The following is a 13,935-nucleotide window of genomic DNA, read 5'->3' on the forward strand; positions in this document are numbered from 1 at the left end:
TGTTAGTGATCCAGGTGGTGCTAATCTACCTAGGTTTCCTCATTAGAAGAGCCAGGAAGCTCATATGCAGCCTGCTTGTAGAGGATCAGCATGTGACATAAAAGCTGACATGAATTAAATTGAAAAGCAATACTGAGAGATCACAATTACATCACTATATCTTTAAATAAACACGGCAACAATAGTTGCAGGCAAGGCAGATGACATAAGAGCTATGTTATTTTATAAAAATGCCTCCAGTCATTTCTTTTAAAGGTTATGTGTGGCCTCCAATCAAAGGTGATTCTACAAGAGTCAGGAGGGTGCATTTCAATCACTCATTAGTCAGATTGCTTCTGTTCCACAGTGCGTCCCTTTGATAGGCAGCTCCCCCAGCTCTCTTACATAACAGCCACAGATACTCTGATCTAATCACTACCATGAAAAGGAACAAAAACAGGAGACTGAAAAAAAGAATATTTTTATTTTCTTCTGTGCATATCAAAAGACTGGATAATTTGGTAGGTTTGATGGTCATGTCCCATTCCCCCAAGATTTCTATAACCAGAAAACTCAGGCTGTTCAGTGATTTCTTTTAAAAATCCTTTCTACAGTTTCACTTTAACATCTGTTGTACTTTGCTGAACATTGAGGGAGTAAGCATTTTCAGACTGACACTTATTTAAAAAGAACAAGCATCGAAATCTCTCAAAGCACACTGATTTTACTCCTCCCCAAAAAATGCAAGGATGTTTGCAAATGTATTTGTGCTGAGCATTTCCAGGATTACTACATTTCCATCAGAAATTTTTGTGTGATTAGTCTTCATCAATCTCACAGAATCAAAGGTCAGGTTGGAAGGGGTCATTTGGTCTCAGTTCCCTGCTCAAGCAGGGTCATCCCAGAGCACATGGCACGGGACTGCATCGAGATAGGTCTGGAATGTCTCCAGTGAGGGAGACTCCACACCCTCTCTGTGTGATCTGTTCCAGTGCTCTGTCACTGCTCAGGAAAGAAAGGAAAGAAGCTCTTCCTCATGTTCAGGTGAAACTTCCTGTGCATCCATTTCTGCCCATTGCCTCTTGTCCTATTGCTGGGCACCACTGAGCAGAGCCTGGTCCCTGCTCTGACCCCTCCCTGCAGGCACTGAGAGACACTGATGAGGTCCCCTCTCACTCATCTCTTCTTGAGGCTGAGCAGCCTCAGCTCCCTCAGCCTATCCTCATAAGAGAGATGCTCCATTTCTTCATCATCTCTGTAGCCTCCACTGGAGCTGCTCCAGGAGCTCCATGTCTCTCCTATGCTGCACAGACCAGAATGGACACAGCACTCCAGATGTGGTCACCAGAGTGTTGAGTAAATTTCAGATCTATTGTGTTTATGTTTCCTAAGACATGCAGTAAAAATTTCTATGTGTTGCACTGTCACAGACACTGGAATGCTTAGAGACCTCTTTCTATAGAAATACATTTATTTTTGTATTGCATGGTAGTTTCCCATTTTTCTTTCAAGACTTGTTAATTACCTGTTTTTTCTGCATGCATCTGGGAATTTTTTTGCTGCTGTGATTTAGTAAAGTAGCTGAGATAGTCCTGTCTCATTTATGCAATGTTACAGTGGTACAGCTGGCTATGAGTTTTATAGTCCTGAGTAGAATTGACTGCCTCTTTAACTCTGGAAATGCCTGTAATGCTACAAAATGGAAGCAAATAGTTGCATTCTAGCCCCCCTTGCATTGAAGCAGGGCTACTATTCAGCCTGTCCTATCAGAAGAGAGAGGAGAGGTGAAAATTCTCCTACCATCCTTTACAGCCTTATACTGAGAGCACTGTGTTATGGGATTTTCCTCTGTTTGTTTAAAATGTTGGAGAGAAATGGAATTAGAAGGAAACAAGCCCACTGCATACTGTGTCCAGTTTTTTTTTGGGCTGTCCCATTGGGTCCTGCACAACATAAGTTTTTTCCCCCTATAGTGAAAGAAGGGCCACTTTGAATTGCATTAGCATCAGTCTCTTGAAATTTTCTGACAGAGCAAACCTGCTTTATAGACACAGTTCAGGTAGCTGGACTCTGAAAGGTCAAGTCCCATCTTTAAATATTTGAAATTTAAAAAAAAAATTTGTCATGGGTAATATCAATGAAGCAATCAGTTACCTATCAAAACCTAACGCATGATATGAGGAGTGACCTTTCCTGTGTTCTCAAAGGGCATTAGTTTCCACTCCATAGTTGAATGTGAGAGGTTTTTTTTTTGTATCAATGTATATGTTTAGAAGTGAATCGATGAATATCAAATTGTTTTAAGTATTATTTTATGATAGAGGGGTTTTTTTACTGATGAGCAATTTCTTGGTTTTTAAAATTCTGAATCACTTGCATAGATTTCACATTTCACTATTTTAGTGTATTACTTGTTTGTTGGTGCTTATAGAATTTTTGTTAATTGCAAATACACCTTTTTTGGTAAGTTTTTGAAGAACAAGAGAGGTCTCTGTTTGAAAATTCTGAAAAAAAGCACCCTTTTTTGTAGTATTCTAAGGAGGATACTTCCTGGATATTGTTCAAAAAGATAAATTTCATTGACTTACCTCCCCCTAAATGATATTTTTAAATTCAGTTTCCTGGTAATATCAAAGCTCTGTTTCTTCCAGATAAGCTGGCTTCACCATTTGGGAGAGTTAGACATTAGGTCCACCTATTCCATGACATTAATCTTCTGACATTCATCTTAATCACTGATACAGTGGCCTTTTTTTAAAGCTAAACGATAAATTGATAAACAATTTGGAAGCTTGTACTTCTTGTACCTTTTCATAAGCAGCACACCATAAATTAAAACACAAGCAGTTCCACCTGAACATGAGGAAAATCTGCCATACACTGAGGGTGACAGAGCATTGGAACAGATGTGCACATGGACATGGGGTTTCTCCCTCTGAAGACATTCCAAACCCACCTGGGTGTGTTCCTGTGTCACCTACTCCAGGTGAACTTACTTTGGGCAGAGGCTGGACTGAATGATCTCCAAAACTCCATTGCAACCCCAACTATTTTGTGTGATTCTGTGACCCCATTTTCAAATTTTAATGCAAAGGTGTTGTCCTGGTTTAGGGCAAATTTGGGAGAAAACCTCCAAAGGGGTTCCTCTAGAAAGCAGATTCAAGTGGTCCCTCCCCCTCTGGTTTGGGAAAATATTTCCTTGGAGAAAAGTGGAAAAAACCTGTTTATTTAACAGGCAAAGCATTCACCTGCACAAAAAAATGAATATTAAATAATGAAACCTCTCACCCCTCTGAAGAGACGACAAACTCAGAAAGTCCCTTTGTGGGCTGTAGCTCAGCTCACTCAGTCTCCTATCAGTCCCTCCGGTGCTGGAAATGCCGTGGCCCAGGCCTGGCCCGGTGGGCCACAGGTGTGAGCTGCCAGTGCTCTGCTGGGCCTTCAGTCCAGAGCAGGTTTAAACAGTTCCAAGAAAAAGAAAAAAACACAGTCCAGGGAACTTCTCTGCCTCAGCTAGCTAAAAACTAGTTAAAGCAAAGGAGAGCTCTGTCCCCCTGTCTGTCTGTTCTGCAGACAAAACAGTCCAGGAGCAGGAATGTGGAGGAGTGAGCGCAGTTTCTGAAAACAAATTGCGCTCTTCTTCTTCTTCTTCTTCTTCTTCTTCTTCTTCTTCTTCTTCTTCTTCTTCTTCTTCTCCTTCTCCTTCTCCTTCTTCTTCAATTGCTTCTCAGAACTGGTCTTAAAGGTGCAGGACTTAACACCCAGCATAAACAGAATGGACAACTGGGAATACGAGCATCATAAAGTCACCCCAGTACAGGTGTCCATAGCACATCTCTGGAAACATCAATGCAAATTACTTAAAGCTGACAAGCTGGATACTCCACATCAGCAGAAGCCATGAAGATGTATGTTCTGTTTGGTCAATCAAAAGCACACACAATTATGGTGGAAAAACCGAAAACTCATGTAATAGTGCCAAAAATAACTGACCTTAATAGGCAGGAGAAAAATCAGTAGGTATTCATATGGATAGATCAGAACAACTCATGTAGGGGAGGCACTGTATATAAATGTGTACTAGCAAAAAAATCTTAAATAGAAGGATGCAGTTTCATGCTGAGTGCCTGTTCAAGGGCAGATTCCTTAGCTCTGGTATTTGCAAGCATGAGGAGCACCCAATCAAGTGGTGTTACCCAAGTGCTTCCCTATTGGCTGAAGAATAGAACCATTCTTTTGGTTCAGTGGAGAACAGTGCAGTTTTAGAACAGAGCATTTGGTTTCTTTAATGAATCAAATTATAAAATGCAGGAAAATGTTTATTAAAATCATATCAGGACAAGTTAGAACTCATCAGTGGTTTTGGAGAGTATTTCACATCTAGAAAATGCTTAATTTCTACTCATTATTGCTGTGGTTTAAACCCAGCCAGCAACTGAGTACCACACAGTTAATTGCTTCCAACACCTTTCTGATGGAATAGGCAGGAGAGTAGAAAAGGCAAAACCCATGGTTTAAGAATAGAACAGTTGAATAATTGAGTTATTATTAATTTTATTATTGTTGTTGTTGTGAGAAGAGTAGTACTAGTAATGGTAGCAATAACAGTAATAACAATAGCAATAATAGTAATAATAATAATAATAGCAATGAAAATTGAGATATTAAATAGGAAAGAAACCCAATAAAGGCTAGTGGTGCACAGCACAGTTGCTCACCACTGACTGATGCTCATCATATTCATAGGCACTGATTGGATCTTCCTGGACGGCTTCTCCCAGTTGATATCCTGAGCATGACATTCTGTGTTATGGAATATCCCTTTGGCCCATTTGGGTCAGCAGTCCTGGCTGTGGTCCCTCCCAGCTCCTCGTGCACCTGCTCCCTGGCAGAGCATGAGACACTGAAAAGTCCTTGACTTAGGTAAGCACCACTCAGCAAGGATCACACAATCAGTGTGCATCACTCTCATATAAAATCCAAACCAGCCAACTACTAGGAAGAAAATTATTTGTATCACCACAAAAACTAGGACAAATAAAAAAAAAAAAAAAAAACAAACTAAGAAAACAACCAAAACTCAAAGTAAACAAATAAATAAAACCATGAACATGCCCCTTCCCTCCAAATCACACACACACACCCCCCACCCCAAATCCCAAATAAAACAAAACAATGAAAATAATATGAAAAAATCTACTTTAGCATCCCCTATGAACAAGATAGAGCAGGAATGAACTTGCCGTACATCCTTTTCAATTTATTTCCCTTCATTCCAATAGCTTCTCCATTATTCCTTAAGGCTGACCTTTTAGTGACATGTTAAAGCATTAATGGTTTAGACAGTAAACATAGTTTTTATGTAGCAACAGCATTCTTCATCCCACTGCATTTCTACCTTACACAATATTACCTCTAGCTGTCAACAGCTTTAAATTATCTGCTGTCTGCAGGAAATGTTGATATCCACACTAATCCTTGAGACATACAAGGCAGCATATTTTCTGCATTATTTCAGTGTCATTCCAAAGTAAGGTGATATATTGCAATTATAACCCAAAGAATAAATTGTTGCATATGATCAAAATGGCAGGGGTTATGTTATTTTTTTCTTTTATTTTCTTCCCTTCAATTTTGATTTTTTTGTCTTTTTTCTTTCTTTCTTTCTTTCTTTGGAACACACCTCAAGATGCAATACAATCTAAAAGTTTGTAAGCATCTTGCAAAATTAAAGAATACAGTTAATTGTAATTTATGCTACACACATGGATCCCCAAAAACCTAATCTATGTTACTCAAAGTGGTTTGATATCATCAAATAAGAGAAATGTCACTGTGGATCATTACATAATGCATAAGACAGATGCATATATCTGTGGAAAGGCTAAGTAATAATAAGAAAATGAGTGAGATCAAATAACTGTTCTCTTTCCTTGAGTGGTGGTTAGAAGTCTTTACTGGGAAAGAGTAACCTCTATCTATCTGCTTAGCTCATCCCACTTGGATTCTCCATTGTTAAGTGACATGGTTGTGTCCTGTCAGCCCAGCTCTGGACTTTGCTGTAGGATGTTCTTTTTATTCTCCTCAAGACTGACATTTCTGATCAACATCAAAGGTAATACATTTTCTAGACCTTTGATTTCATTTACTATGGCTGCTCCATCTTAAAACTACCCCGAACACAGTACTCACAGGGAACAGTAGTTTTACAATATCATGTACAACACCATATCAAAGGTTACAAACTTTGTGTGTGTCTATACACATCTCAAAGCACTCATCTTCAAAAATCATCTCTCATTCAATACTTACAAACAGGGGATTACAACATAAAGTATTTCTTAAAACATATTTTTATACTGCATAGGAATTTTTATTTAGCTCACATTTAATATTTCAAAGGAGACTAAGTACTGTAGGAAATACTGACAGGCAGATAGTCACCCATTTGTTCTACTGGTGACTAATTAATAAAACCATCACTCAGTTAATTTTTTAGAGGACCATTTACAATTACTCTGGGAAGGCTTGTATGTTATCTCAATTTGCAGTTAAAATGCTTATTACTGAACACCTGCTGAAAGTGTTCATTTATGCATGCAGTATTCATATATACAAATAAAGACCTTTATACTCAACAACTAGGACACACCAAAGAAGATAAATGTATCTGCATATTATTCTCAATTAGAAAAACAAACCTCTGTTTGAAAATATACTAGTCAGCTGAAAATTTCTGCTGCTGATTTCTGAAATGTAGTCACAAAAAATAGAAAAAAGTTGTGATGTTTGTGAAATACCTGGGAAATATTTGCTATTAGGTTTTTGTCTCACTGATCTTTAAAATAAAGGTGTATATATCTTCTAGGCTGCCATTATTATCATTAATCAAGAGATAGCTTAGACTGCGCTCAATCTTCTCTCACTCTAAAATTTGAAAAGTATATCATATGGTTTTTTCTTTGTGCTTCTATACTCAGTAACTAATTACTGTTCCTCACAATGACAAGTATTAATTATATATGACTTTTTGCAGGACACAGGCTTTACAGCTGTCTGATTTGGCATCGAGAATCTTTCTGTTTCTCCTCTATCTACCACCCTTTGAAACATTAAAAATTATGTAAAGCTGGAGAAAACAGGTGAGCATTTACTCTTAAAATATCTCTTTCCACAGAGCCTGAAAAACATGCAGCTCTTCCTACCTTTTCCAGAGACTGTCTGCTACTGCATTTTGTGTCTACTATCCCTTTGTGACAGACCATGGATAGAAATACAGGGCACTATTGGGCACTATCACAGTGTGTGTGCCTCAGTTTTCTGTGTACAGGATGACTTTAAAAATATTTGGCCAAAATACCAAGAACCTTACTATTTTCTGCAGCTACAGCACCAATATGTGACTACCATGTACTACTATGTACTTACACAGATGTAGCAACCATTTCATCTCTAAAGTCACATTTGATAACTAATTTTTCAGTAATTCTGCACCTTGTGCTTCAATATTCCACCCTGGGAGTTTTGCCATTTCACAGAGCTCAACTAGGAAACTGCTCTAGGATTAGAAATGACTAGGATTAGAATCACTAATGTCTCCTCTGATAAACAAAAGGAGAAAAAAAAGGTTCCCTTCCCTTCCTAAAAAATGCACAGGGAAAAATTAACTGACACAAAACAGAAATGTACAATTTAACCCTGACTGAACAGAAAAATATTCATAAAAACAGTAGTACAATGCACACCACATATTATTAAGCACAATTGCAACACAAATAAAAGTGATTGTTGTTGATTAAATAATTTTGAAATATTCAAAGACAAAAATGATAATGTAGTACAACAGTTATGTAATTATTATGATATATTCAAATTTCATACAGCAATAATTCATATCAGATTCTTCCTCCAAGTAATTGATACCAATGTTGACACTTGATGCAGTAAGAAAAAATTTGTAAGGAAATAAAGCATAAATCACCATTGTATTTAAAGTTCTTTGGTGGATACCATTGTTACAGCATCTGCATACTAGGAGATGTATGTTTCTTCTTCCCTCAGAAGAAACTTTCAAAAAAAGAAAAAAATGATATTTCCATCTTTGATACAGAAAACACAGAAAAAAAGGCTCTAGTTACCAGAAAGCATTTAGGAACCGGCTTAGTGCCAAAATTGAGCTGGTAGCTTGTAGATTGAAGGGTCTTCACAAAATTACTCCAGTTAAGAGGCATCTCTGGGTGTTGCCAGTCCAGTCCTTGGCTCAGAGAGCTGGTGGACAAGGCAAGGTGCCTAGGACCACCACCAGTTTGTGAGAATTTTCAAGGATGCCACACAGGTGCATCGGTTGCTCGTGGCCTCAACCAGGATGTCACCACCATCACACCATGCCCCTCCCATACCTTCTTATTCAAATTACTTCTTTGCTCCATCAGCCCAGCTGGGTTTATCTACAAAGCTTGCTGAGTGTACCCTCTGTCCGGTCATATGGCTCAGTACTGAGGGTATTAAGAAACACTAGGCCCTGCACTGAACCCTGCAGAGCACTGCCAGGGACAGGATTTTGCCACTGATCACAATAGTGATCAGCAGTTTCAGTTCCACTTCCCTGCCCATTAAGTCCACTCTGCATCAGTTTTTCAATTGTGATGTGATGTGAGACAGCTGAAATCAGCAACATCCACACTTCTCTCCTCCACAAGTCAGTCACCTCATCATAGAAACCTCTTGGGTTCATCAGGCATGATTTCCCTTGCTACTGTTCTTCAGGATCCTGAATTCCACCATCTCCTGGGCAAGACTTCCCCCAGCTCTTGTACCCTCAATCAGTCTTTCCTTGTTTTAAATACCAGGTCTAGCAGGTGATCTTATCCCATGGGCTTCTCCATCACCAGTGTCAGGAATGCATTCCAAAAACCTTCATAGCTTATGGTCCACAATACTGCCTTCTTCAAAAGACATCATGGTGGTTTAAAACACATTTTTGCAAACACAAAAAAAAATTTCATCATCCCTTCCAGAGTCAATAGTTAAGTTACTTCCAAACTGAAGCTCCTCTCCACAATTGTATCCTTGAGATTATACATGCCATTAAATATTTCAAAATCCCCACACATGATAATTTAAAGTTATATAATTAGGACAATGGTGTAAAAGTGCTAGAATTTTTTTGCATACAATGTATAAGACTAAAGGAAAAAGGAACAAATGAAAAAAAAAAAAACATTCCTGAAAAGAACAATTTTAAATGGAATAGGCAAAGAGAATTGATTGAGGGTTTAACAAGCTATATTCAGCGTAGTGCCTAGCAAACATGCAGCAGAGAGCTTGAGTCAAGACTCTCTTTTTATTTTATGAAAACAACTTAGAATGCTCTTACGATAAGAATAATTATGATATGGAAATACAAAGCTTGAACATTTACAAAATGAATGTTTCTATATTTATATCCTCAGATGAGCACTATGTCTGAAATATTTTCTATGCCACTGCATCAAGCCAATTTGTACCAAAATCCAATTTTAAAAAATATAGTTTTTCTACATATTGGCTTAAATGAGCACATGTTTATGTTACTAAATATGTGCACATGTTTCTATACACACATGCAGAAATCCTCCAGTTCATCAATTCAACTGTATATATTTATATACAAAGCATATATAATACACACAAAATATTATTTGTGTGCATAAATCCTTAACCAGAGCTATTTGACTACTTGTTTGAATGTATCTGCACACTATACCAGGAAACCCTAAATTTACAAATTACAGGGAATTATAATTTAAAAATTCATTATGAATTTCCTCAGTTAAATACTATCTATTGCCTTCCCTCTCCATCCTTCAAAAATAACCCCCGAATTTTCCAAGTGCAACAGAACTGTTAAAAAACATTAGACAAAGCAATTTTTAAATTGATGTTGTAAGGTATTTACTTGAAGGCAAAGATGAGCATAAAGTAGAAATACTCTTATTTTTTCCTTTATATTTTTTCATAGAAGCATAATTTGTTATACATGCTCCTAGACTAATAGGTTACATCTCAAGTTTCAGTTAGAAACAATTTTTAGAAAGAAGTTGCAAGTCCCTTAGGAAGTTGATCTAAGACAAAAAATGAACATGTAATCAGAGACTCTTCTACCACTGCACCCACAGCTAATCAAACTATTGTGTATTTTCCCTTCAGAATACGAAAAGTATTCTGCTAATATACAGACTAAGACTTATGGTACCAAAATAGCGAGTTTTTCTTCAGACAGTAGGTAATTTCAGCTATTAGAACTAACTGTTATTGCATGATGCATTTTAATTGAATTTCTTTAGTGAATGCAATAATTCATGTTCATTCTGTAATTCTGTTACCCATTTAAATGTCGTCTATAGGTCTTGTCCACCACCATTACCAGGTCTGCCCAGGAAATCTATTGCCATGCATCATTTATATCAATATTGCATTGTAAAGTGTGCAGAACTTCAGACATAGTATAGATTTTTTTTGGCCCTGCATTCAACATTCTTGATGAGAAAAATCAAGATACAGTGTGGTTGCTCTTGCAGAATATATTGATTCTGAGCTCCCATAGCTCAGGTTATCCAAGAAAACACCCATTCATCTGCAGGTAGCCAATGAAAAAGAAAACTAATGGTGTTTTGTCTTGCCTAGGACACAGTGACTGCCAGCCTGGCTGGAACACCTCTCAGGGGAGAAACATTTTTGAGGTGTCACGGAGTTCCACTGAGTGAAAACAGAAGTCATCAGTCCAGGATTCCTCAAGTTAGTAAAAGAAAGAAAGCTGGCAAATCTTAGCTGCAAGAACTCCAGCACATCACCGTCCTTCTGCGCATTAAGGAGAGTACATAATATACATGCCTTGCTATTTTTGGCAGTATTCTGTAACCACAAAAGTCTAATGGAAAAACCTGCCACTCAATTCCCCCATGGAGCCTGAGACTGCCTAGAGCAAACAGCAGAAGCCCTAAGAGACAAAGTAAAAATTCCTTACAGCATTCTGATTAGGCACCAGTGAACAAGAGCAACAAGCAATAAGCTCTTTCTCTTCATTCTGACCAGGTATACAGTGAGGGGAAAGCCTTCACAGTAACTGACAATGCCCCCAACAAAAGCCTGAGGAAGAAGGAAAAAAAGATAAATTTCAAAGGGCTGTATTGCCAGAGGTCCCATCTTTCCCATTTCTAACTGCATGCTCACTCTCTGATTAGCAAAGAAAAGGGGAGAAATCAGCACAAGTCAGTGCTGTTGACACAAAGTCAATTTTTGCAAATGGTAAGAAGCAACCCCAGCGGTAGATTGTCAGATACTGCAATACCATGAGTAACAGTGTAGTAGTCATGCTAAAAAATAAAGTCTGCATGGCGTATCTCTAAGGACACAGATGAGGCTGTTTGAAGTGAGGCAAAACTATACTAAATTATGATTCATTAAGAGATTTTCAATTCACTGTCTTTAGATCAATAAGCTCAGAATTTAAATTATATTTACTTTGTTCTAATTCTGATGTACAAAATCTCTCTTTTTTTTCAAAGATATTGAGCTTTAGAGCCTTGTGTGAAGACAAGTTCCTTATTTACAAGATATAAATATCTAACTGTAATTTTACAATGACTGGGTCAATTTTACATAATTAGATATTTAATTTGGTCTGCATGAAGTTTTAAAAAATTAGACTTTTATTATCTTCAATAAGAGAAAAAAATCCTGAATTGATGAAACCTCACTGTCAAAATCTTTAAATCATCTTTAGTGGGAACTGAAAGAACTTTAGTTTTGAATTTCAGTATACAGGTGTTTCTACCAATTCTTTCTGGTTTGAACTTCTATCTGAACAGGAAAGGAATATTTTACATAAAGGGCACCACATCAGTTATTTTACTCAATCCAATGTTTCTTATGATCTGCAAGAGGTCCCTCCCTGACACAGCAACTGTGTTCTTGAAGAGTAAATATGTGGGCAGGCTATTATGCCGTCTTTCCTTGTCTTTTCTACAAGTAATTTATGTTCTCAGACCTCAGATCACAGGGATTATGGGGTTTTTTTCATCCCTTAAAAAACTAGGATAAATCAGAAAGGAAAACAATGTTTTTATGCATGTGAATGTCCCTGGACAATCTCATACTGGCCAGAAAGCACAAAGGCCTTAATTCCAAATTGCCTGCCAAAAAAAATGTGCCCGTAGCCCTACACTCCCTGGTCTCTTCAAAATCCATCTGTTGCAACAAACACTTCAGTATTAACATTCATCCTGCATCTGTTCTTTATTGGACTTCTATTCCTTTGAGCTTTAGATGTTACCTATAAGTTGAAGAATTTTCCACTTTTTTCCTATCTTCTTCCACTCTATTTTAAAGATCCATGCACATTACAGTGTTATGTAAATAATTATCAGAATAAAAAAAAAATTAAATCAGAGTGAATATTGTGTTTTCTATCTGTAATAATAGTCCACAAATACAATTCTGCCACCGAGTATGAACAGAGAGGTATTTTTTTGCTTCGATTTTTGGGCTCCTAATCTTTCTATAACTGATTGAAAATACATAACTCAAAGGAGTTCTTTTGCTGTTGTTTTAAACCAGCAAATTTCACAAATAATTTTGGGCTGCATTTCAGAATTTTTGAAAATAAGTGCTTAACTTAGGAGTAAAGGATTTGGATACCTATACCTAAAACAGTCAACCCATTTTTCCTGGAGTTGGTCTACTCAATGCACCCTGATGAGCTGCTGTGATAGTGAACAGATTTCTAGGAAGACATTTTGGGTTTTCCCTTCAGGTTCTAAAAATATTTCCATCTCCACAATTCCTGCTTTGAATGGCTGATACACCAGAGGGTTGTGATGGCTTTCAGGGGCTTTGCCAGGCTGGAGAAATGGGCCAACAGGAACCTCAGGAAGTTTAAAAAGGACAAGTGCAAAGTCCTTCCCATGGGAACGAGCAACCCCAGACACCAGTGTATGGAAAGTGGCTTTGCCTTGGAAATCCTGGTGGGCACCAAGCTGGGCATGGACCAGGAATGTGCCCGTGTAGCAAACAAGGTTAAGGATGTCCTGGGCTGCATTAGGAGTGCTGACGGCAGGTCAAGGGGACACCAGGGGATGTAGTGCTTTCCCTCTACTCACCACTGCTGGAAGGCCACATCATGAGTGCTGGGTCAAGTTCTCGGCTCTGCACTTCAAGGGAGACATGGACATCCTGAAGAGAGTCTGGCAATCAGAAGACTAATGGACTAGATCATCTCTCCTATAATGAAAGTCTGAGGGATATGAAATTGTTCAGCCTGGGAAAATAAATGCTATGGGGAGACCTTGGTGAACACAAATATCTGTAGGGAGGGTGAAAAAAATGAGAGCTCATGGCTCTTCTCAGTGGATCCCAGTGACAGGACAAGAGGCAAGGGCCAAACTGAAAGACAGAAGGCTCCACCTGAGCATTTGGAAACACTTTTGTTCACAGAGACGGTGACCAAACACTGGATAAAATCACTCAGGGAGGTTGTGGAGTCACCTTTGAGTTACTTTACTTAAAGATATCTGGACATGGTCCTGAGCATGATGGTCCTAACTGAGCAAGCAAGCTGATCTCCAGGGCTGCCTTCCCACTTCAGCTACTCTGTTATTCTGTGGACTCTAATCTACAGGACTCAGCTATGTTGTTGCTTCTAATGAGTATGCAAACACATGCCTGTGGAAGTTAGTTCTCACACAGCATTTCAAACAATACACACCATTATAAAGAAAGCTAGAAATAAAGTAGAATGAACCAACAAAAATCCTGCTTGACTATAACTTGATGCCATAGAGGACAAAAAAAAATAAGTCATGTAAATCTCTGGGATTCAGACACAAGTGCTTCAAGGATTCCAGTGTAAAGGCTTCCAAATAGAAAGAATGAAATGTCCAAAAAAATCCAAGAAATGGTACAAAAAACATTTTTAAA

The sequence above is a fragment of the Motacilla alba genome, chromosome 1 (assembly GCF_015832195.1).
Source record: "Motacilla alba alba isolate MOTALB_02 chromosome 1, Motacilla_alba_V1.0_pri, whole genome shotgun sequence".
NCBI classification, from domain to species: Eukaryota; Metazoa; Chordata; class Aves; order Passeriformes; family Motacillidae; genus Motacilla; species Motacilla alba.